Source organism: Muntiacus reevesi, chromosome 18 (genome assembly GCF_963930625.1).
Source record: "Muntiacus reevesi chromosome 18, mMunRee1.1, whole genome shotgun sequence".
In the NCBI taxonomy this organism is placed as follows: Eukaryota; Metazoa; Chordata; class Mammalia; order Artiodactyla; family Cervidae; genus Muntiacus; species Muntiacus reevesi.
The window spans coordinates 4,562,031-4,588,019 of NC_089266.1; the positions used below are offsets into that span (position 1 = coordinate 4,562,031).

Genomic DNA, 25,989 nt, shown 5'->3' on the forward strand with positions numbered 1-25,989 from the left:
GATGAGGCTAAGATACACCTTGGAAGTGTCACTGCTAGAGGTCAGGTGGTACCCTAAGGCAGGAACCTGAGTTTCTGAACATGTGCCTGAAAAAGAGCATCCTGCCTCCAGGACCGCCATCGCACATGCTCCTGAGGGCCGACCGGGGAAGACGCCTTAGACAGAGCAACGGAGATTTGGGGCTGTTTTGTCACAGCAGCCTGCCGTGACTGATGCAGTGTGCATAGAGAAACTGCGACACTGTACTTAGGGCACGGGCCTTCCAGGACCTGCTTTAGGGCAGGTCACTCAATCTCCCTCCCCTAACTCTCATCACCCATGGCAACAAGGCCATACCATCTCGCGAAGTTGCTGTGAGATTCACATGAGAAGCGTTGCCAGGAGCTTTCAAACCCCATCGCCCTGTAGGACATCGGGCTGCATTCTTCTCTCTTTGTTGGCGTATAATTGAGTTCCTCTGCTGTGGTGGTTTCCGATGCACAATGAACAGTGAACCCGCTGTATGTACGCACTCTCCCCTCCCTCCTGAGCCGCCCTCCCACCACCCCCTGCAAGATCATCGCCCAGGTGAGCCTCCTGGGCTTCCCACTCGCTGTCTGCGTTACACATGGTGGTGTTTATGTGTCGCTACTCTCAGCTTACCCCACCGTCCCCCTTCCCACCCTGGGCCCACCTGTCTGTTCTCTATGCCTGCGTGTATTATTTTCTGAACTGCCTGGTTTTTCTTGGTCAAGTGTCTTACCATCTCTTGAACATTTGATATTGGTCCTGGTGACCAGAGCCTACAGATGACACCCACTTTGTCCAAATTCTAACTTTCCTCATCTGTGTGAAGAAGAGGGGGTGGTCTTTGAAATCGTCTCTTCCCCCCAAAAGGAACTTCTGCCTACCTTGCTGCTCCCTTGCCCACAGAAAGGCTGGGTCATCAGATGGCAAATGGGAGCAGCCTCTTCTCTCCTTGGGTCTGCTTGCTCTAGAGTGACGTCGCTCCCTTTGCTTTCTGTCCTCCAATGTAAAGCCCTTGGACCTAGGACGGACCATTCCTCAGGAGGATGTGCCCTTGGACTAGGAAGCCCACCCCCTTTAGCAGGGAATCTGGTCACCATTGTCCAACTTCTCTGTTTGCAACTTGCTGGAAACATTCACAGTGGGGTGGAGAGCAGGCGGGAGTATCATCCACCCAGATTCCCCAGGAGTACTAACTGTGAGTTTATTTGGCAAATGCGATTCATGGTTTTAAATGTGCAGTTCTTGACCAACCAGACTGTAAGTAAGATCCTAAAGGCAAAGAACATCCCGTATGTCTTGTGCTTTTCTTCTATTTCTCTCCCAATTAGACACAGTGAAATTCTTTAGCAATTGTGATCTAAACTTCTGATTTTAAATTTTTCTTTCCTATCTTGAAAATCACTCTGCATGCATGCTAGGTCTCTTTAGTTGTGTCCGACTCTTTGCGACCCTATGGGCTGTAGCCCACCAGGCTCCTCTGTCCATGGAATTCTCCAGGCAAGAATATTGGAGTGGGTTGCCATGCCCTCCTCCAAGGGATCTTCCAGACCCAGGGATCAAACCTGTGTCTCTTATCTCCTGCACTGGCAGCAGGGTTCTTTACCAATAGCGCCACCTGGGAAGCCCCTAAAAATGGCCCTAGCTCTCAGATAACTGGTAAAAAAAAAAAACCAGGCATATTCTATTTCAAGAAGAAATTCTGCAGAAAAACCTACCAATCAAGAAACAAGCACATTTTTTTCTACTGTTCATCAGGAAACACTTTATTGATTAATAGGCAGTCAAACAAACAAACAAAAAACACCAGGCTAGTTTAGTGGTACACACAGTAACAGATCATGAATAGGGAAAATCAACTCATCTTCCTTGTGTACCTACCAGGTAAAAGCCACAAGGCTATGACTCAAGACTTCTTAACTGCAGGTCTCCAATGACCTTGGCTGTGGCTAGCGACCCCAAAAGGCTGATCCCCTTTCCTGACCACAGCACCGTTTGTATGTCATTTACTCTGCTTATTCTGAACTTGTTTTAAATTTTTTTTTCTCCCAATACTCTGTTTCTCTCATAAAAGCAGAAACTGGGTCACCTCTTACACTTTCAAACTTATTCCTTTTGGGGTCCCTAGCCAATGCCAGATGACTTAAGAGAGTGTGACAGAGTGGGAGGTCACAACTGATTGAGAGGGAATAATAAACCCAGGAAGGCTTCCTAGAGCAGGCAGCGTTTGAAACGACCTTTAAGGATGAACAGGATTTCAGCAGCCTGGCTGCCCAACATAGACTCATCCAGGAAGAACTGCCAGAGAATTAAAACTCACGCTGAGTTCAATCAAAAATCACCACTGGAGTGTGAAAGGAACTTTCCTAGTTAAGCAATTCCAGAACATTTCCCCGCTCTTGGCTGCATGAGTAGTGGTGGGGAACCGCTATATCCGGGTGGGCTAGCATGAAGTCTTCTCCACGGACGGTTAGCAGGTTGGCCTGGAAAAGGGCCTTGGAGGTCTGACATGGGGCAATGTGCATTGGTATGCTGTACCCCACGGTGGGTGGGTATCAGGGACCACCATCGAGGAGACCTGAGTGCCTGGGTCTCTACCTGAGTGCCTGGGTCTCTGCCTGGGCACCTGGATCTCTACCTGGGTACCTGCAGCTACAGCGCTTCAGACTGAAGATGTTTCCAGCAAGGGTAAAGAACATGCCATCTAGTTTGGTTCCGCTGAGGCTCATTCTTAGGAACTGGAGAGACTGGATGGCTGTCCAACCCCTGGGGACTGGATATCTCCACAGGTTCTTGGCCTTACCTGATCAACAGAAATTGATGACAGACCAGACAAGAAATTCAGGCAGGCTTGATTTGGGCTCCTGCTACAGCAGTGGGCAATGAAAACATGTCACAGGCCCTCTTCCTCGCTCCCCAAGTGGAGGGAGCTGGCTCCTTCCACGGGGTGGGGGCAGGAGGCAGGTCTGGGGTCAGGCCGAGCAGGGGCCTGGGTGGGCAAACCTGGGTGGTGCTGTGTGCAGGGGACATGTGAAGGGCCCTGCTTTTGCTCCCGACCCCCTGTTTTTGCTCCAGGAGCCTCAAAAGCAGCAGTTGGGTTTTGAGTCTTTCTGTATGTTATTGTCCAGCATTTTCCCCAGCTGCATATCACAGTCACGTCTAGTCCTTACAGTCTCTTTGTATTTTATGCTGGACGAGATGCTGTCTAGGTACAGTGGTGTCCCAGGTCCCAGCCGGACTCATGTGGAGAGTGACAAGCCCGGTCAGTTCACCGTGAGGTATTTCAGGCTGAAATCATGTGTTCGCTGTGGAAAAACTTAGAAACCAAGAGGTCTGTGTCTTTTTTCCAGTGGTGGTGGTGATGCGTATTTTAATGAGAGGCACAAGCTTCGCCCAACAGCCTGGGACCTGAGTTTTGAAGCGCTCAGGGTGGAGGAGGGAGGAGACCCCCCAAGGACCAGCTGGTGAGTTCGCAGCCCCGAGCCACTGCACCACGGTCGCGGTTAACCCCCGGGGCAGCTGGGGCCCTGAACACAGGCGCTTCACACGCAGGACGACAAGGCTTCCACACTGTCTTCCCCGGCTCACCAAAGCCCAGAGCTGAGTTATCGGAGGAGGTGGGAGCTGGAGGGGCTGGGGGCAGGCAAGGAGGAAGGAAATAAGGAGACGGAAAAAATCTTTTTTAAAAAACCCTTCGACAGAATCTGATAACCTGGAGTACACGGTGATCGGTGCCTGACGGCATACAAACGCCAAAAGGCAAGTTCCAGGACAGGCCAACTTAAGACTTAATATTTGCCTTTCACTGAGCAAACTAATAAATCCCCTACAGTTTTAGCCACGCAGAGCTCCCAGTTTTTATTTATTGGTCAAGACGGCAGGCAGGTTTTTTTCTCCCTCCCGGTCACCCCAGGCAAACAGCGGTCCCCCCGCCCCCCCAGCCTGTCATCAGTCTGAATGTCTATTTGCCTTCTCCTTCGACAAACTCTTGCTCGGTGCAGCTGACAACAAGTGCAAACAGCTCTGAAGGAGTTGTTGGTAATGGACTTCCTAAGACAGCCCGGCCTTTGGCTGGTGTGGCCGAAGGCAAAGCAAGAGTCACCCATCAGCCATGGGGTGCGTCAGACAAGGCTTAGAACTTGACACACGGCAGGAGAACTTGGAGGACCATTACGACCACCCCCTACCTCTCCCATTTTATTGACGGGAAAACTGAGACCTGGAGAAATAGGTGTGAGTGACTTATACATGATCTTGGAGCAAGCTGAAATTAACCCGGGGACTGCCCTGGAGGTCCAGTGGTTAAAACTCCTTGCTTCCATTGCAAGAGGCGCGAGTTCAATCGCTAGTCGGGGAATAAAGATGTTGATAAATCAACACATAGACAAACAACTGCTGGATACTTTTTAAAAACTTAAGGGAAAAAGAAATTACGGCTAGGACTAGAGTCAGAGAGAAAAAAAAATAGCAGATCTTTTAAGTCATGAACTATGTCTCTCCATATGGCGACACTGTGGACGGCACGGCTAGAAGTAGTTTTGGGGGATGAGTGACGTGACTCCCTCATTTTACATGGAAGGAACTAGGAAGCGGGACATCCTGGGACAAAAACTCAGACCTCCCTGTCTCCCCACTCTATGCTTTTTTTTTAAATCAGTGTTAAGACACACAGCTGGACCCAGAAATGAGATGCCTTTGGCTCGCTATCGGATGGAGAAATTGACACATGTGGACACTTGGCCACCCATGAAGTACTCCTTAGAATCCTGCTGTCCCCCCTAAGGCTGAACATCATCCAACCTTCTCTCCCAGGTCTCTCTCAAGCTGCCAGAAAGGCTGCCTCCCCCAGGGCCTGCCCATCCTGCATCCAATGCTGGAAACGGAATTCCTGCACTAGTCAGGGGTAGATCTAGATAAGAGCGATGCTCTAGACCACTTCAGGCTCTGGGGATCTGGGATTTGACACAGATGAGAAGAGAAGAGAAGAGAAGAGGGAAGAAGAGGAAACTGCTGCTTTTGGCACCACAGTGGGACTTCTTCTGGAACCAATGACCACGTGTGGGATATAAAAACTAAGGAAACATCTGAAAAGAGTCCTTTAAAAAAAAAAAATGTCACCCCGGGAGCTGGCCAGTGTTCCGTCAACGACAGTGAAGGCAGGGAGACTGAGGACAGAGGGAAAGAACCACGTGCGGGAGGCTGGGTCTTAATCTCGACAGGTGTGTGATGACAGAGTCGTTTCCAGATGCTTGCGTGCTCATCTCTACCCTAGTAGGTGATGACCTCCGCCCCCTGCGCCGGGGCCACCACACAAGATGAGCACGGTTAGATGAGATGCTTAAGCCTGTCTTTCAGCAGAAGAGATAAAGCCTTGATCCTCTGACAAGAAGCAACAACTTCAGGATGGCATGCAATCCTGAAAGCCTGGCTTTAACTAACCTGAAAAGAACCTGTAATTTGCCTTCAGGTTGTTCTCACTTGTCATGAGCACCCCAAACTGGGGCTGGCACAACCTCCTTCTCCTCTCTCCCCCGCGACCACTACCAAGTTCCGCTGCCTTATCCCAGATAAAGCCAGTGTCTGGAAAGGGAAGGGAACTGGGGGAGGGGAGTTCCAAGTCAACAGCATCTGAGTTGACCTTGAAGGTTATCCAGGAGACTTCAGACAGAGCACACACTTCGGCCCAATTTACACGCCCCTGATATTTTAAGGGACCCTAGAGGTCAAAGGAATTTCAGGAAGTGTTCCAGCCAACTCCTTCACTCTCCAGACAATGCCATCCCAAAGATTTTTAGCTCTTAGTCCGTCTAGCTAAGATGCAGAAATTTTCTTCTTGGCTCTTATTCTATACAAATGTGTCACACATACACACACACACACACACACACCCCATAGTCTATTTTCCATTGTTTCCAGTGACCGTATTATTTTTGTTTCATCAGGAGCTGTTTTGTTCTCAACAGAAAAGGTTCACTTCATCAACAGGACTTGGGTTTTGTGGGGCCCCATCTGTGGTCCGGATCCTCTAGAAACCCGATCAACTCTGGCTGCTGGATAGTCTGTAATGAACCATGGTGTTCTGACGTGGACTCCGACTGCCCCGCTGGGAGCTGATCACGCATCTGTATCAACAGAAGACGTCTTCGTGCTCTGCTCCTCCAGACGCGCACCTGCGTGCAATCCGAACCAAGAAAGTGGAACGTGGGCAACGCTAGTCTTCAGGATCCAGCTCCCGGCGAGAGCCCTTCCAATGTCCCAGCATCTTTAGAGCCTGAAGGATTTCTGCACAGACCTGTGTCAGTCTGGAGCCTGCAGGACCAGACCCCACATCCACGAGGAGGGATGCTCTTCCAAGGCTGCTTGTACTCCAACGTGCAAACACCAGCCTTTTTAGAAGGAGCAAAATGTAAGATCAGTTGACTTACGTGTAGTGAACTATTCACTCTGTATCCAGCTGAGAAGTGATGGAGTTAAAGAGAACTGCTGAGTCCAAAAGCACAGCAGACGTGGGAAATGGGGAGCATCAAAGAATGGAGGAGAAAATCCTCTAGTTTCCAAGAACTGGTGGGGGTGGTCTGAAGATCAGGCACCAGCAGAAGGAGTTATAAGGTCCAGGATCACGGCGGCCCCTTCAGCTGGAGGTGGCCTCCTACCACGCAGGTCAGCACAGACAGGATTCCTCAGGCCGAGGCTCTTTGCTTTCTCCTCAAACATCTTCTTAAATCCAGAAGCTCCTTTAGCCTCCAGAACGTGTGTGTGTGTTAGTCACTCAGTCACATCCAACTCTTTGCAACCCCATGGACCTGTAACTTGCCAAGCTCCTCTGTCCATGGGATGAGAATTCTGGAGTGGGTAGCTATTTCCCTCTCCAGGGGATCTTCCTGACCCAGGGATTGAACCCAGGTCTCCTGTGTTGCAGGCAGATTCTTTACCAACTGAGCCACCAGGGAAGTCCATTCTCCAGAATAAGACTTCTCACTCCAATCCAGAGCGCTTGCCTCTTAAGAGAAGGTCCCATCGTAGCTCCGTGGTGTCTTCATGGTTACACTGAGGTTCCTGGTGGGGGATGTGGGCGACAGGAACAGTTCTCCACCTGTCCTGCCTTCCAGGCCTGTGGACCAAAAAAACAGCATCAGAGTGAGATTCTAACGCCTTCTGTCCTTTCAATGGATGTCTTTCTACAATGAACATCACCTTCCTGTCTTTAATCCAGAATGTTCTAGCTACTGAACAGAACATTGTTGTTGTTTTTTAGTTGCTCAGTTGTGTCCAGCTCTTTGTGACCCCCAAGGACTGTAGCCCTCCAGGCTCCTCTGTCCATGGCATTTCCCAGGCAAGAATGATGGAGTGGGCTGCATTTCCTTCTCCAGGGGAATCTTCCCAACCCAGGGATCGAACTCACATCTCCTGCACAGGCAGGCAGATTCTTTACTGCCGAGCCTCCTGGGAAGCCCGATGCTCCTTCAAGCAGTATTTTAGTTAAAGTGGGGAAAAGGCCTGTTTACACTGTTCAAGTTTCCTTGGTGGCTCAGATGGTAAAAAAAAAAAAAATCCACCTGCCAATGCAGAAGACCCAGGTTCGATCCCTGGGTTGGGAAGGCAACCTACTTCAGTATGCTTGCCTGGAGAATTCCATGAACAGTGGAGCCTGGCGAGCTACAGTCCATGGAGTCACAAAGAGTCGGACATGACTAAGTGACTAACACATACTGTTCAAGGAACTCTGTTCACTGCATCATTGCTGGGAACCCTCACGCAAGCCTTACCACTACACCACGGCTGATTTTAAAAACCAAACACAGCTCAGAAGAAGTGGACAATCCTGTTTTTCAACCTGTGAGCTCTGGGGTCAGGAGCATGGAGGGGTCAGATCACCCAGTTTACAGATGAAGAAATCGAGGCACAGAGGGGCCACGCTTCTCGGGACAGGATGGCCAGCACCTGGTCCCTCAGCCTGATGTCCACTGCAGCTGGAACAGCCCTCTGCTCCCACAGGTGGCCGTCCCCTCAGGCGTGTCCGACTCTCTGCGACCCCACGGCCAGCAGCGCACCAGGCTTCCCTGTCCTTCACCGTGTCTCAGTTTTCTCAAACTCATGTCCACTGAGTACATTATGCCATCCACCCACCTCATCCTCTGTCGCCCGCTTCTCACGAGACCCTTAACAACTAGTTAGGAGATGATCCAGAGTGGATAGGGGAGGAAATGGAAAAATACGATTTAACACATCTCCCTTCGGCACTGCTGACTGTAAATACATGAAGATGGACTTGGCCTTATGCGTTCCTGGCTTCCCACTACCCCACCTAACTCCCCGTTTCTGAGCAACAAATACACTAAGTACCACGAAACGCCCTCACGGGACTTCCTCGTCTTAAAATTGCTGAGACCTTCCCTGGCAGCTCAGCTGGTAAAGAATCCACCTGCACTGCAGGAGACCCCCTTTTGATTCCTGGGTCAGAAGTTCCTCTGGAGAAGGGACAGGCTACCCTCTCCAGTATCCCTGGGCTCCCCTGGAGGCTCAGCAGGTAAGAAACCCGCCTGCAATGCTGGAGGCCTGTGTTAGGCCCTGGGGCTGGGAAGGGATCTTTCCAGGACCGAACCCGGGTCTCCTGCATTGACAGGTGGATTTTCTCACCATCTGAGCCACCGGGGAAACTTGAACAGTTTAAATAGGCCTTTTCTCCCCCTTAACTAAAACACTGCTTTTAGAAGCAGCGCTGGGCTTCCTAGGCGGCCCAGGGTTACCCTGGGCAAGGCGGGAGGTGCGAGTTCAGTCCCTGGGTCGGGAAGACCCCCCGGAGGAGGGCATGGCAGCCCACTCCAGCGTTCTTCCCTGGAGAACCCCGTGGACAGATGAGCCTGGCGGGCCACAGTGCGCGGGCTGGCGTGGAGTCGGACAGGACTGAGCGACTGAACACACACACAGTCACGGGTGCAGATAAATCTGGGCCCCCCGCGCCTCTGATTCCCGCACCGCCGGCCCATGAGAATCACCTGCAAATCGGCTCGTTCACAAGCACCACGCGGGAGGAGATGCTGAGAAGGCAGGCAGAAGCCAGACAGGCACGCTCCACTCCTGTGGGCCACAGCAGAGAGGCAACACTGACGGAGCCTGAGGCCGGAAGGGCCTCTGCATCAGGGGGCCGTGCGCGGAGGGCGCGGGGTGCAGGGGGGCCAACAGGCCCCTCTGCCCCCCACGGTCCTGTGAGGTCGCGGCTCAGCCTGGCGCGAGGGAGCTCTCCTTCCTGGGGGCTTGGGCTAAACCCCGGGTGGGGATGTGTGGGCTGCGATGAAGCCAGAGAGAGGGGTGCTGACGGTCAGAGACGGCAGGACGTCACCATAAGCGCCTTGGGGGGGGAGAAGATGCCTCAAGACGTGTGCCTGCGGGAGCACCATGGAAGGACGGAGTCTGCAGGCAGGAGTCAGCTCCCCCAAAAGCCTGCGCAGCAGCCTTCACAGAAGCACCCTGGGGCTCCAGGCAGCAAAGAGGGAGACCAGAAGCCTCTCCCTCCAGACACTCTCTCTCCCTGGGACCCCGAAACGCCCCCAACGGCCCCAAAGTTCTGCTAAACTTTCTGGTTTCCACGTTCCCCCTCCTCAGACGCCTGAACCAGCGAGGACCAGGGAGAAGGCCTTTCCCCAGGGAGACGCACAAGGCCAGCAAATGAACGGGCAGCTGCCCGGGAATCACTCGGGGACGTCCTTCTCGTCTCCCGGCAACCGCACGCACTCGGCACCGGGACATTAAACACGGAGGGGAACGCCGGGAGGCATGCGCAAAACAAAACAAAAAGCCAAACACACCGCCGCTGCCCACCGCCCGACTCATCCCACAGCCCCACAGACCCAGCCAAGGGGGCCAGGGCGCGGGGAGGGGAAGGGTGGACACGAGAGCGTCCACCCAGGGGAGGAGAACGAGGTTAGGACCAGCCTCAGCAGGGCCAGACACACCCTCGCCCCACACCAAAGCCTTCTGGGTCTAGCGTTTGTATTTGGCCAAAGACACACCTCTGTTAGCCTAGAGAAAGGCACTGGGCCAGCAGATTAGCGGGCACCTGGAGATCTGAAAGATCACTTAGAAACCCAGACTTGGGGGCGGGGTGGGGGTGGGTGGGAAGCTGACGGTGGCTGAGACGCCGGGTCGGCTTCCCTGCCTCTCCCCGCAGCATCATTCTCCAGGTGAAGGCAGCTGCTAACGTCAGGACTGGGTCCCCTCCCCCCGTCTTTTCCCTCGAATGTTTCCCTGCCCGTTGCTATGGCCACTAGGAGCTGGTTAGACAGGACTCCAACACGCCACCTTGCCCTTCAGACCCTGCTTCTTTGAAAACACCCAGGACAGAAGGAGAACGCATGTTAAAGAGTGTACAGGTGGAACAACCCCTGGAGAAAAACTGAGGACCAGGAAAGGAAGAACAGTAGTACCAGGAGGGCCCCTGCGAAAGGCTGAGTGCGTGTGCACGCAAGCTCAAGTCATGCCTGACTCTGCCACCCCAGGGACCGTGGCCCGCCAGGCTCCTCTGTCCTTGGGATTCTCCAGGCAAGAACACTGGAGCGGGTCGCCATGCCCTCCTCCAGGGGATCTTCCCGACCCAGGGATGGGACCCGCATCTCTTGCTTCTCCTGCACTGGCAGCCAACAGGTTCTTTACCACTGTGCCACCTGGCAAGCCTGACATGCTGAGTGTCAGCCCCCAAAGATACATCTTAATACCCCTGCAACCTGTGAATGTCTACAGCATAAGAGACCACGCAGGTGTGAGCAAGTCAAGGATCTTGAGAGGCAGAGATTGTCTTGGATGACTGGGGGAGAGGGGACACGTACACTCACAAGTGTCCTAATAAGAGGGAAGCAGAGGGGGAGGATGTGACACAGGAGAAGGAGCAAGAGGTGTGACGACAGAAGAGGGAGGCCGGAGGGAGTGTTTCAAGGCAGGAAGCAGGAGGCAAGGGAAGCAGGCGGTCTCCAGAGGCTAGAAAGGCCAAGAAATGAACCCTTCCCGAGAGTTTTCCAAAGGAAAACAGCCCTGCAGACACCTTGACTTCAGCCCAGTGAAAGTGGCCAATGAAAGAGACCGTGAGAGAAGTGAGTGTGGCTTCAAGCCACTACGTTCGTGATGATCTCCTTGCAGCATATAGGGAACCAAACTTGTCAATCAGGGCACACACCGTCTGCTTCCCCACAGACGGAGAGAAGAGGGTTGCTGGCTGCTCTTGGTTGGGGTTGGGCGGCCGGCGCTGGGATGAAGTCTGAGGCACTGGAGGATGCTCAGCTACACCCCTGGCCTCCAGCCTCGAGAAGCCAGGAGCAGCCCCGCTCAGGGCGACCACTGAAAACGCCTCGGACACGGCGTGTGTCTGGCATTGGGGGTGGGGGGTGGGGAACAGCGGAATCCCTCCCACGGGCAATCCCTGCCTCTGAGGTGCGGCCCGTTCTTGACTTCAGCTGCACCTGAGAACCACCTGGCAAGGTTTTCAAAACTCCCATGCCTGGGGCTCGGCCCTGTCTGGGGAAGCCGGAATCGCTCAGGGCGGGACGAGGCAGCAGTTAGAGCAAGGCTGCTGATTCCGACGGGCGACGGGTGCTGAGAACCGCTGAACGTTGCCAAGGGCCAGCAAGCCCAGAGGAGAGAAGAAGAAGGTGGCGATACACCTGAGTCCCAACGACAGCCAGGACGCAAGATGCCCCGAGGCAGAAGCCGCCCCCAGGCTCAGCAGGGCAGACTTGGAAACGTACATCCCGGCTGCCAGACGGGCGACTGGCTGGCCCGGGATTCCTGGTGGCTGTGTCACCTCGCTTCCCGTCAGAACAGGGTGATGCCCTGCAGGAAGGCGTCTCCCAGGAATAACCACACAGAGCCTCAGCCTCCTCCGCTCACAAAGGCAGCACAAAATGAGCCGGCTCCCACCCAACGCTACGAACATGAACTCACTGGACAAGATGCACCACCTCGGTAAAAACGGTGATCCTGCGATGGGGCCGGTTTAGGGACAGGAAGCCTCCATTCTGCACCAGTCGGTAAAGTCCCCAGGCACGGAAACCGGAATCCTCCCACAGGGATGCTCTCTGAGCAAGGAGAGACCACGTCTCGAAACCTGTCCTGATAATAAGCTTGGCTGGCGGCCCCTGCTCGGGTCAGAGCGGAAAGGGAGGAGAGAATCTAATGAGAAACCAGCCGCTGAGCAAGAGACAGAGCTGAACAGGCTGATGCTCTGACTTCTTGCAGAGAAGGATGCGGTCACGTGTAAGTTCTCTCTTCTGCTGGGACCATCTTCTGCCTTCATTATTTCATCCCCAGCCTGCCTGGCCGAAAGGCTGAGCCAAGCATTTCCTTATTTCCTTTGGCCCAAATCGTGAAGTCCAGGGCGTCACTGGGGTAAGCAGAGGGGAGGAGGAAGAGGAAGGAAAAAACAAAAAGAGGAAGATGGGAAGGAGGTGAGGAGGGAAGAGAGAGAGGAGTGGAGGACAGAGGAGGAGGGGACAGGACAGAGGCTCACGGCTACAGGATGAACAGGCCCCACCTGCGCCAGCCCTACCTGGCCACCTGGATGGGAAGGTGCGTCGGGCTCTCTTAGCAGGGGCCCCCACCCTGCAGGATCTGATGCCTGATGGTCTGAGGTGGAGCTGATGTAACAACAGTAGAAATAAAGTGCACAGTAAATGCAATCTGCCTGAATCATCCCCAAACCCTCCACCCAACCGACCTGGGTCCATGGAGAAACCGTCTTCCAGGAAACCGGTCCCTGGCGCCAAAACGAGTCGGGGCCCGCTGTTCTACAGAAGAGGCGAACTCCCTGTGGGTCTTTGAGAGGCGAAGAGTCAGTGGCATGGAGCCTCCCCGCTCCTGCCCTTCCCTTCCCCGGGATTCTTCCAGTCCACTTCATGCACCTGCTTGGAACAGAGCAGAGAAAGCCAGTCACCCTGCACCAGGGCCATCAAAGAGGAAAGGAGCCCAGAGGTCTGGTCTGTCCCCAGAGACACTGAACAGGTTCCTGGGCAAAGAATCTAGGGCTTTGGGGCTTTGGGGCTCCCACTGGCCATTTCCAAGGCTCCCGCATTCCCTTCCTACATCCCGCCCTTCCCCACAGAGTCGGAATGCATCTCACTCTTAACTAGAGCAACTGAACATTTCAGTTCATTTCAGAACTAGAACCTCTGGGTTCCCTTCAGCCTGTAAACCTCGTATGCTAATGTCCCGACTGTTGCAAACTCATTGAGAAATAAGCTTTAGGAAGCTTCCAGATGTTCCGCTTGCAGGGTGGTATTTCTCTGCCTCTGTCCCCAGGGTCCACTCACGAGGCCCAGCAGCCTGCCCGCCCCGGTGAAATCCGAGGGCCAAGAGGCACTGTCCGGGGGTGGGCGGGGAGACGCCCTTCCCCGCAGGACCACAGGCAACCACTGCCTTCACCAACTCCACCCCGGCAAAGACACGACCTTCTACACCCATGGATTCTTCCGCCATCCCCACGCCCTGTTTCTTTCACTCTTCCAGGTGAGCCCTGCATCCCCGGGGTTTGATTCACACAGTGCGAACACCTCTGACCGACAACAGAGGTGCAAGTCCGTGACTCCCAAAGGAATAAGCTTTGTCCTCTGTGAGCATCCACCGCGCCTCTCCCTTAAAATTCTCATCAGATAGCCCCCGTAACGGAGTCCAGGACCCAACAATACGGGGCAGCCCTTTCACGTGAGACGCTAAGTCAACACCAGCAGAGACGTCTTAGGAGCCGGACCAGCCAGAACAACAAGGGAATGGCGTTCGTGACCTGTCAAGGCCCCCGCGGGGCTGGTGGCCTCTGATCTCTAGGAAGCTAACTGCCAACGGGCAGCCTTGCACACACACAGCCACGCACACGCCCTTCCCCACACGCACACCCCTGAGGGATTCTTTGCCCAAGGTGACGCGGTATCCCTTTGATGCTCGCCGGGTGTGTTCCCATTGGGCGAAAACCAGACCTCAATAAAACCGGGCATTATCAAGAGGCCGCTGGTGGGTGATAGCACCCGCCTGTTATCTTCGTGGCCCTGGGTGGGGCGCTCTGTGGTTCTCCACGGAAAAGCATTAACTTCTAGGTGGATCAAAGACCCTTCCGAACCGGCCAACCCGGATCTCTTGTTTATCCGCAGGGGACTGTTCCCAAAGATGGACTTTAAGATAACTGGGACCCCAGTCCCGGACTCACTCAGTCCTCTGCTTATCTATCACCCAGTGTGTCCCTCGGGGGCCGCCTAACGGCCAATCACAGGGCCTCCTGCTCTCTCTTGCTTTTCCCAGTGGCCCATTTAACAACAGAGCGGGGGCCTGGGCCCCGGAGTGTCCTGGCCCTGCTGCAAGCTGGGGGCCTGGGGGCAGAGAGACACCTACTTGGGGGGGAATCTCTCCATGAATCACCCCAGGGAGGGGGTGTTCCAGAGAGCAGGGTGTTTACTACACTCTTTCCCCGAGAGGGAGACGCCGACGGTTCCTAGGCGGACAGTTCCCCACACTTGGCCCCTGATGTCCCTGGTGGGACTCTACCGTCTACCCTGATGTTCCAGGGCCTGCGATCCACCCGCGGGAGGACCCAGGGGGACCTCCGAGCTGGTCTGGCTCTGGACTGCCCGTCGGCCAGGAGAGGAAGAGTAGGTGCGCCTGAGGATGGCAGGTGTGGCGGCCTGGGTGCCCCCCCAGCCTTCCTCGGCTCCACACAGGCCTGGCAGCTGCGTGGTGCGGCCAGGCTGGTCTCCTCTCCGCTCAGGGCGCCCGGCTCAGCGTGCAGCCCTGGCAAGGCACACGGTGAACAGAGGAGGGAACCAACAAGTGAGCCACTTGCAGCTCAGCGGCAGGCCTGCGCGCTAAGTCGCTTCAGTCGTGTCTGACTCTGCAGCCTCTGTGGACTATGGCCCGCCAGGCTCCCCGTCCATGGGGATTCTCCAGGCAAGAACAGCGGAGTGAGTTACCATGCCCTCCTCTAGGGGATCTTCCTGACACAGAGATTGAACGCTGTGTCTCTTATATCTCCCGCATTGGCAGGCGGGTTCTTTACCACTAGCGCCACCTGGGAAGGCCTCAATCCCCCCAACAGGGAGAACTCCAGGAAGCATGTGCCCCTGGAGATGCGTCACTTAATGATACGCAGTCAGATTGAGGTTCACTTTCAGAGTCCCAGGCACGTGAGCTCAATCCTCTGTGACCCACCTGTAAAGCAGGAATTACACTCACACCGCCTCCCCGGCAGGGGCGCTATGAGGACTGAGGCTCAAGAAGGAGGGCTTGTCTTTATCACCGTATTTCCCCATAGCACTGTCTCTATGGAGGAATCTAGGGGACTTCCGCGGTGGCCCAGTGGCTAAGACTCTGCCGTCCCAACGCAAGGGGCCCAGGTTCGATCCCTGGTTGGGGAACTAGATCCCATACACAGCAACTACAGATTCCGCAGCCACAATGGAGACTCGGCTCAGTGAAATAAATATTTTTAAAAAAGGAATCCAGGTAGCACGTTTTCAAGGGTGGAAGAAGAAGTGCGTGCCTTGGTTATATCCCTGGTGTGGACTAGATTTAAGAGGCATCTGAAATGCCAGCTTGACCTTCCATCACTGCTTTTCTCCTCCTTTTTTAAATCAGTGAAGTTGTTTCTGGCATCAAGAGGAACCCTTACCTCTTTTCATGCCCCCTCATCTGCCCCTAAAAGCCTGAGGACTCCACGCGCAGAGAGTTGGTGAGGGAGCCAGGGGTCACGAGCGGGTGATGGGGGCCATTTCCAAGGGAGCCCCACCGTGAACATGGCCACGGACAGTCCAGGGGCTGCACGCTTGATCCCAGCCCAGCTGAGGCCACCGGGGACCCCAGCGTTGCCATTGTGAAATGTATAGACACTTGATGGCTCAGTGGTAAAGAATCCACCTGCAAAACAGGAGACACAGCAGACTTTCGATCGATCCCTGTGTCGGGAAGATCCCCTGGAGAAGGAAATGGCAACCTACTCCAGTATCCTTGCCTGGAGAATCCCATGGACAGAGGAGCCTGGCCGGCTACAGTCCATGGGGTCGCAGAGAGTTGGACATGACTGGGCACGCATGCACGCATGGGTGAATGTACAGACACCCTCTGCCTTTAGCTTGTACGTCTTTCCTCTGCGTTTCTCAGGCTTTTCACATGTGGACTGTCTTCCTCAAACCCCTGGTCCGTCTCATTCCCGTTAGAGACGCCACAGCCTTGAAGAGCCAACCCAAGCAGCATGGCTGTCTGCGGACTCTGCCTGCTGTGCCGGGGCCCCGGCCCAGGCCGGACGGCGTGTGACACGGGCGCTGACCAGATAAGGAAGCGGGGTCTCTGCACCCCACGGCCACGGCGGGCCGAGGCTGCCACCCAAGCCTGCAGCTGGGCTGCAGGAGGGGCGGGGAGGTCAGGCCGCGGGTTCACAGGACAGGCCACCCACACAGCGCATCAGGGCCGCTGGCTGTCCCCAGGGCCAGCCCCGCTCTGGCCCTCGGCCCTGCCTCGCAACAGGCCCCCACATGGCCTCCCTCGGGGAGGACGAGAGGAGGAGGGGCTGAAGCCAGGGGCGAGGAAGAGCCAGAGACCCTTCCTGGGCGGGGGTGGGGGCGGCATGTCCCCCCAGCTGCAAGGCCGAGGGCACGAGGCCTGCGATGCGCTGGGGTCTCCCTCTCCTAAAACCCAGATGTGTTCCCAGGGTCTGATGGAACCTGAAAGAACCCGAACCTTCTCTGGTTACTTCACACTTTTCTAATTAAATACGCAAACTGGATTTTCATGTTTGCAGAGACAGCTTTGACCGCGAGTGTAGCCAGCGGAGCAAAAGGGGAAGGATCTCCTTCGTGTTCTCTCTCTCTCTTTTCTCTCTCTCTCTCTTCCCTCTGAAAGCACAGGGACACGGGGGGAGGGGAGAAAACAGGATCCTGGCAGCCTGGCCTCCAAGCGCCCCTGGAGCCGGCCTGCGTTCTGTTGGAAGCTTTTCTCTTTTCTTCGCTTCCCGAGACACCAGTCCTCATCCCGGTCAGCTGGGCAGGGGTGGAGGTGGAGGGGAGCTGGGTGAGGCTCTGGGAAAAGAGAAGAAACGGGCAAAGCCCAGATCCTCTGACTTAACTGCCCAGAAAAGAGCCTGAACGCCTCGTCTGGGTGGAAGGCAACCGTTCCAGGTTCCTTGGCATGGTGGGCCTTGCCGGAATCCAGAGCCCCGGCTGGCAGAACAAGGGTGGACAGTGGAACCGGCCGGGGGGTGGGGGGTGGTCTGGGGCGGGTGAGGGGGAGGTCTCAGTGAATCACATAAATTAGAGACAGAAGGGATGTCAGGCCACCTTCACTTCCTTCCTCTCCTAATGGGAATTATCTCATTAGCCCTGAGCTTCCTAGAGGCTAACTTTAAATGATTCCTGTGGCGGGGGTTTCAGTCCACAGCCGCACCACCCATCCCCCCACTCACTGCCCCCTTCCCCATCAGCTCTGCCTCCAGACGGGCTCTTAAAGGAACAGCAGTCAAAAGACACCAGTTCAACCTATTTCACTCTGAAAGCCTTGCTCCAGACATCTCATTCAATGTTAAGTTTTGCCCTTTCAACCTTTATTTCCACTTATAGGAATTTATTATAAGAAAATGGTCATGGAGGGACTGCCCTGGGGGTCCAGTGGTTAATTAAGACTTGGCCTTCCAATGCGGGTGTGGGTTCGATCCCTGGTGGGAGAACTATGATTCTACAAGCCTCATGGCCAGAAAACCAGAACATAAAGCAACAACAGTGATATTGTGACAAATTTAATAAAGACTTTAGAAATGACCCACATATAAAAATCTTATTTAAAAAAAGATAACAGTCATGGACACAGTTGTTGTGCTATGTTAGTTGCTCAGTCATGCCCGAGTCTGTGTGACCCCCTGGACTGGAGTCTGTGCCAGGCCCCTCCGTCCATGGGATTCTCCAGGCAAGAGTACTGGAGTGGGTAGCCATCTCGTTCTCCAGGGGATCTTCCAGAACCAGGGATCCAATCCGACTCTCCTGCAATGCAGGCAGATTCTCTACTGTCTGAGCAACCAGGGAAGCCCCGTGGACACGGTAACAGGTCAATAAAGACACACCTTATGCCCACTTCCCCCAGAAGACAGACATACTGTAATCTCTGGGACCTATGAATGCTATCTTATGCGGCAAAGGAGCCTCTGCAAACGTGTTAAGCTAAGGAAGTTAAAAAGGCGAGATGGCCTTGGACCATCCACGTTAGCACTGAATGCCGTCACAGGTGTCCTCATACAAGAGCAGAGGGGCATTTGACTCCAGACATGAAGACACGACAGGATCACAGAGGGAAGGGTGGGGTGATGTGGCTGCCGCTCCGGGTGAGCCGACAGCCTCCAAAAACAGCGAGAGGCCGGGACCATTCCTGCCCCCGACTCCCCATCCCTCCCTGTCCCCAGAGCCTCCTCAAGGAGCCAGCCTGGATGACAACAACCGGAGATTTTAGCTCCTAAGACTCATTTCAGACTTCTGGCCTCCAGAACTGCAAGAGAGTAAATGTGTGTATTCTTATAAAACCACGAAGTTGACGGTAATTTGTTACAGCAGACGCAGGAAACTAGTACAGATATAAATAAGATTCTTGCTACCAGGATTGTCATCAGGGCCTTATTTCACAGCAAAGAAAAAAAATTTTTAAATATTCAAAAATAACCATGTCATAATCCTGCAATGAAATAGCTACCGTAAAAATACTGAATTATTACTTCATAATAAAGGGTTAATGTATAACTGAGTATGAATTCTAAATATTTCCCTTGCCATTTATACATTTTCCTAACGGTGAGCATGGCCCCCCACGTGGCTCAGTGGTAAGGAATCTGCCAGCAACTCAGGAGACGTGGGTTCGATTCCTCCATCAGGAAGATCCCCTGCAGAAGGGAATGGCAACCCACTGAAAGATTCTTGCCTGGGAAAATCCATGGACAGAGGAGCCTGGCGGGCTACAGCCCAGGGAGTAACAAAGAATCAGACACGATTTAGTAACTAAACAACAACAACAATTGGTAAGCATCTTATTATTACTTCTGTGGTTGCAAAAGTCACATGTTTACTTGTAGGGTGGTAGGAGGGTTAAGGATGGTTTGATCCCTTTCAACGAATGAAGGTGGAGGAACTGGAGACAGTTTAGCAGAGAGAGATAAGACAGAATCAGAGAATCCAGGGCTCTAAAGTTTCCTGGCCAAGAGGTTCTTCTTCACATATGCCACAGCCTGGTGTCACGGCCCCCCACCCATGCCCATCTGCAGACCCTCCTCCCTAACGCATGAACCTCCCTTACAGGCAGCTCATTCCCCTCGGCCCTTTACTTCAAGTCTGCTTCCTCCAGGCCCCCACCAAGCATGTCTCTCTCTGCCTCCATCCTCTGATGCTGTTCTTTGCAGCTGGATGATGTATTAGCTTCCCAATGCTGTTATCACAGTCTATTGATACCACAAACAGGCAGCTTAAAACAACACACATTTATCTTCTCATGGTTCCAGAGGCCAGAACTCCAAGGTCAAGGTGGCCACGGGGTGGTGCCTTCTAGAGGCCTTGAAGAAGAGTTCTCTCCCGGCTTCTGGTGGCTCCCAGCAACCCCTGGGTCTCCCAGTAGCCCATCACCCCAATTCCTGCCTCTGTCTTCACACTGCCTTCTTCTCCGTGTCTGCCTCCCCTTCTCTTCTCTCCTAAGGACTTACTGTTGGATCCTTAACTAATTACATCTGCAAAGACCCTATTTCTAAATAAGGTCCCATCTGAAGTTCTGAACTGCATACGTGTGTGTGCTGAGTCGTGTCTGACTCTCTGCAACTCCGTGGACTATAGCCCACCAGGCTCCTCTGTCCATGAGACTTTCTAGGCCGTCATGAAATTCCATGGGGACGCTATTCAACCCACTAGGGGTGGTCTGCAACTTCTTTCTCTGTCCACTTCTTCAAGACTCAGTAACTTCAGTCTTCTTTGATTCTTGTAGGTCCTAGAAGTCAATCCCTTTAGGAAGTATCTAGAAGCAGATGGAGTCTCCTTAAATGAAGGAACTTCCCAATAACTGGACTTACCAATGTTAGAGTGGTTGGCCTTAGGAGAGATCAAATTCTCCATCGTTGAAGTGTTCACACAGAAAACACCTCCCTGGGAAGACCTAGAAGAGATCCTGGGTGTGGACAGGAGATGGGATCAGCTGGTCAAAAGAGCTAGGAGAACAGGATTGTACCCAATCCATTTAGCCCAGCACTGGATATAGAGATCTCGTCAAGAAAATCAGAGATACCAAGCAAACATTTCATGCAAAGATGGGCACAATAAAGGACAGAAATGGTAGGGACCTAACATAAGCAGAAGATATTAAGAAGAGGTGGCAAGAATATATAGAAGAACTATACCAAAAAAGATCTTCACAACCCAGATAATCACGATGGTATGATCACTAACCTAGAACCAGATATCCTGGAATGCAAAGTCAGGTGGGCCTTAGGAAGCATCACTATGAACAAAGCTAGTGGACTTGATGGAATTCCAGTTGCGCTATTTCAAATCCTAAAAGATGATGCTGTGAAAGTGCTGCACCCAATATGCCTGCAAATTTGGAAAACTCAGCAGGGGTCACAAGACTGGAAAAGGTCAGTTTTAATTACAACCCTAAAGAAAGGCAATGCCATAGAATGCTCAGACTACCACACAATTGCACTCATCTCACATGCTAGCAAAGTAATGCTCAAAATTCTCCAAACCAGGTTTCAACAGTACATGAACTGTGAGGTTCCAGATGTTCAAGCTGGATTTAGAAAAGGCAGAGGAACCGGAGATCAAACATCTGCTGGATCAAACATCTGCCAACATCTGCTGGATCATCAAAAAAGCAAGAGAGTTCCAGAAAAACATCTACTTCTGCTTTATTGACTATGCCAAAGCCTTTGATTGTGTGGATCACAACAAACTGTTGAAAATTCTGAAAGAGATGGGAATACCAGACCACCTGACCTGCCTCTTGAGAAATCTGTATGCAGATCAGGAAGCAACAGTTATAACTGGACATGGAACAACAGACTGGTTCCAAATCGGGAAAGGAGTATGTCAAGGCTGTATATTGTCACCCTGCTTATTTAACTTACATGCAGAGTACATCATGAGAAATGCCAGACTGGATGAAGCACAAGCTGAAATCAAGACTGCTGGGAGAAATATCAATAACCTCAGATAAGCAGATGACACCATACTTATAGCAGAAAGCGAAGAAGAACTAAAGAGCCTCTTGATGAAAGTGAAAGAGGAGAGTGAAAAAGTTGGCTTACAACTCAACATTCAGAAAACTAAGATCATGGCATCTGGTCCCATCACTTCATGGCAAAGAGATGAGGAAACAATGGAAACAGTGGCAAACTTTATTTTTTGGGCTCCAAAATCACTGAGATGATGACTGCAGTCATGAAATTAAAAGGCACTTGCCCCTTGGAAGGAAAGTTATGACCAACCTAGACAGAATGTTAAAAAGCAGAGACATTATTTTCCCAACAAAGGTTCATCTAGTCAAAGCTATGGTTTTTCCAGTAGTCATGTATGGATGTGAGAATTGGACTATAAGGAAAGCTGAGTGCTGAAGAATTGATGCTTTTGAACTGTGGTGTTGGAGAAGACCCTTGAGAGTCCCTTGGATTGCAAGGAGATCCAACCAATCCATCCTAAAGGAAGCAGTCCTGAATATTCATTGGAAGGACTGATGCCGAAGCTGAAACTCCAATACTTTGGGCACCTGATGCAAAGAACTGACTCATTTGAAAAGACCCTGATGCTGGGAAAGATTGAAGGTGGAAGGAGAAGGGGACGACAGAGGGTGAGATGGTTGGATGGCATCACCGACTCAATGGACATGTGTTTGAATAAACTCCGGGAGTTGGTGATGGACAGAGAGGCCTGGCGTGCTGCAGTCCATGGGGTCGCAGAGAGTCGGACACGACTGAGCGGCTGAGCTGAACTGGCTCTAGCAAAGGCACTAAAGAGATGCTCATTGCCCCATCAGGAGTGCCCTCTTCCATCTCAACAGTCCTCTTTTCAGTGAAAGCATGAAACACTACAAAGCAACATAAACTAAGAATTAGATGATGTGTATATTCAACAGCTATTTTCATGCACCCTATTGGTACACCGAATACAGTCTGACAATCCTACGTGCCTCTCTCTTCTTTGCTGATAAACCAGGACAGATCATATGGCACCAGAAATCAGCACCCCAATGCCTATGTGGCCTGAGAAGGGGATTCAGGGCCTCCAGACTTTCTAAACGTGCAGTTGGAAGGTCCCTCGGGGAAAACCTAAGCGATGAGGCCCTGGGATCCCTTTTTGCTCCTGCGCTGCCCACTGAGAAAGGCCGAGAAGGCGGGGGAGCCTTCTGCAGCAGCCAAGGGCAGCTGGCTGTTGTGGCTGGAGCCCAGACGAAGTGCGTCCACCAGGCGGTGACTGACCAGCCGTGGGAGGCCCCAGGAGCTCCTAAGTCACAGGTGGGCGCCTGCAAAGTCAGCTTCCCAGGGGAGCAGCGGCCTCAGGCCCTGCCTCACCGCTAATCACGGTAAGCACCCCAGTGTCTCAACCCCACGTTGGGTGGCGTCGCCCCACCCGCCACCCACCCCTGGAGCCTGTCCCATGCTTGGTGATCTCAGTCGGCCTCACACAAACCCTGTCAAGGAGGCAGGACAGGGGTTACGATCCCCACTTCCCAGACGGGGAAACTCTGCCGGAGCCGCTGCATGACTCGCCCAGGGCCACCCAGGGAGTGCTAGCCCCGGGGCTTCGTCCACAGCCCAGGGCGACGGTGACCCCGGCCTCCCTGTGCTGCCCACCAGGACTTTGGGGCTTTACGCGTTCTTGCTGTTTAGTCGCTCAGTCGTGTCCGACTCTCTGCGACCCCATAGACTGCAGCCCGCCAGGCTCCTCTGTCCATGGGGTTCTCCAGGCAAGAACACCGGAGTGGGTTGCCATTTCCTCGTCCAGGCGATCTTCCCGACCCAGGGATGGAACCCGTGTGGACTGCATTGGCAGGCGGGTTCTTTACCGCACACCACCTGAGAAGCCCAGGGCTTTACACGACTGGCGCCAGATAGCAAGGGGATGTCTCCTCTGCCTGGGAACTGCTGCCGTTTTTGGACGCCGGGAGCCCAGCTCACCGAAGTTCCCACCTCTTCCCATTCCACCAACCTCCGTCCTCCTGCTCGAGGGCGGAAGGGGAAGCGCACTGCCTTTGGGGGCGGTGGGGGGAGGCAGGCATGGCTTTTCCCCGGGCAGGGCTGCCCCTAAGAGTGCGACGAGCACTCTCGGGGCCGGGGGGAGAGGCTGTGCACCGGGCACTTTCCTGGGCGCGGAGGAGAGAGAGGAGAGGGCAGAGCTGATCTGAACACTCGCTGCCTCGCTCAGACTCACACACCAGGGCACCCCCCCCACGGGCCCCGGAAGCACCCTCTGTTTCCCTAAGCTGTGCCCAGCAGCCTCCGCCAGGGTGGGCTGCCACGGGGCCGAGCGCAGCAAGAACAGTCCCCCTCTTCTGGGGTCACAGGGCAGCCGGGCCCGAGGTCACGGCCCCGGGTCAGGGGCACCCTGGGAGGCGGCAGAGGTCCTCCTCCGTGGGGTCCCTGGACGACATCGCCCACAGCGTCTGCAGCCATGCCCAGGAGGATTGACCGAGCCCGGCACCCAGATCCTCAGAGGCGGCAGCCGCAGGGCGGGGAGGGGATCGCAGCATGCCCAGATTCGGGCCGATCCCCCGGCTGCGGTTTCCCCTCAGCCTCGTCCTCCATGGCATCTGTACCCCAAGGGGCCCCTCGGGAGAGGCGCTGGGGCTGAGGTCCACGGCCTCTTCTGCACGCGGGGTCGGGCGGGAAAGGAGGCTGAAGCGGGCAGCAGACAGTGTGGGAGCAGTGAGCAGTCAGGCGGCCCGCGGGGAGCTGGGCCAGCGGCAGGTTCCCATGGCACCCTGACTGGCAGCGTGAAGAGCTAACCGCGCCCCAGACAGGTGCTGGCGGCCTGGCCTTAGGAGTGCTCGCTCAGGGCCCAAGGTGATTCACTTCCCCTGTGTCGGCTCCGGCAGAGTGAGTCAGCGGAGCTTTGCACCAGCTCTCCCAGCTCGGCCAAGGAGCACCAACCCCGTCCTGGGCACCACCTGTTTCCCAGGTCTGTGGGGCCCCCTGAGGCCGACCCCCGCGGTTCAGGGCAGACAGCGTCCCTGGTACCCAGCCTCCAGCCCTCCCGCGCCCCGCCCCACGCCCGGGACAGCTCAGCGAGTCGCAAACGGGCGACCCACCAGGAGTCCAGACAGAGAGCCCGACAGGTGTGCCTGCAGGCCGGAGCACCGGTGAGCTGGCGTCACCTCTGACCTTTGACAGCCATCTCCGACCTTCCCGACCCTCTTTGGAGACAGACTAGAGGTGGAAAACTCCAGAACTGATGAACCAAAGGCCAAAACCATAAGGCGATGCCAGCTTCCCTCTGGGGACCAACAGGGACCGAAGGTATGAAAACTGAGTCCCATGGCTGTTAACTGAGCCCCATGCTTCCTACTTCCTACGTCGGGGAGAGGCAGCGCTGGCCACCGAGGCCACGCTTCTGGAGGCAGGCTCCTGTGCTGGGTGTGGAGTAAACCTTTTAGGAAGCATGGCCTGGAAAGACATCCAATAACAGTCACCCGGGGAAAAGAAGCTCACACATCCCTCCTGTCCCCACTCATGGATGGTCTCTCCTACAAAATAGGGTTTTCTTTTTTTTGTAATTAAAAAGACAAAGTTAAAGAGGGAAAAGGAAAAATGTGAAAATAAAACACAACAGTTTAAAAAAAAAAGAAAAGAAAAGCCTCACTGAAACAGTTTGGGGGTTTACATTTTTTTTTCTTTTTTTTTCATTCTCAAAAAGTCCCTCCCACTACCTGGTTTCTAAAACAGACGGTAAACAGAGATGACATCAAATTGGACAGTGACTGGCTGTCTCCTGGCCAGGGGCTGTCCGCAGGTGTGAGACTGACAGGCTGAGAAAAGATGACACCATTTCTATCCTTAGAAGATGAGAAGCGGGGAGGAGGGGCAAGGACGGGAAAGGCTGAGCTCTGGGTGTGTGTTGGGGGGAGAACCGACACCCTGCCTGCCGCTGGCCTTCTGGGTGAACTCGTTTGTCTAGATGGGGGGCCCCCGAAGTGGGGCTCCCTGTTGGGGAGTTTTGTTTACCCCTCACCTCTCAGGTATGGTTAGCTCAAACCACCCCCAAGGGCTCCAAGAGCTCGGGCTGCAAGCTGTCTGCGCTCCACGGAGCACTCCGGACTTTCCACACTGCGTCCTGAGATCCACTGGTTGCCGCCGCGGCTTTGGCTTGACCCCTGAAGGGGGCGAGGTGCTTTCCCCGCCACACACACGTCCCGCACATCGCAGCTGCGTCCCTGGCCCCAAGTGGACCGAGGCCAGAGGGGAAGGGGCAGACTCCACCCCTGGCGGCTGGCTCGGGGGACCGCGTGAGTCATGAGGCCTGGCCGGTGACCGCGATGTCCCGGGGTGAAGTGGGAGGCCTGGGGGATGCGGCCTGATGCAGGGACCAGAGCCACGGTGACTCAGACTGGGGCCCCGCGGGGAAGTTCCGTCGCCGCGTCCTCTGGATGGCTCCTGTCACCCCTCCCTCCCCCGGTGAGGTCATCCCCAGGGCCGCTCAGAACTGGGACTCGCTGCGTTCTCTGCGAGGCCTGGCTTCCCTCTCAATCACAGTTATGGCAGGAATGATCCTTTTAGCATCCGCACCTCTCCGCCACCCGCCACACACACACACATGATGGATGGACCCAGGCAAAGAGCCTGTCCTCCCCCCGGGGCATCAGATTTTTCATCTGTAAAAACAGGTCTTCCTCCTGATGATCTCACGCAGGAGCCTCCGGGGCTCAGAGGCAGTGAGCAGACTGCTCGCTGAGAGGAAGTCTGCTAAATCCATGCGAGTGGGTGATAGTCTAATATTACTGTTTGTGACTACTACT

General features: G+C 54.2%; 1 long non-coding RNA gene across 1 annotated transcript in view; it reads right to left on the minus strand.

Annotated features, from left to right (window-relative positions):
• Positions 1-1,743: 1,743 nt before the first annotated feature.
• The window catches only part of LOC136149951 (uncharacterized), a 158,416-nt gene continuing 134,170 nt past the window's right edge, over positions 1,744-25,989 (minus strand). Inside the window, exon 3 of the long non-coding RNA XR_010659728.1 lies at positions 1,744-7,117. This is a non-coding gene — a long non-coding RNA (uncharacterized lncRNA). The remainder of the gene's footprint in view (positions 7,118-25,989) is intronic.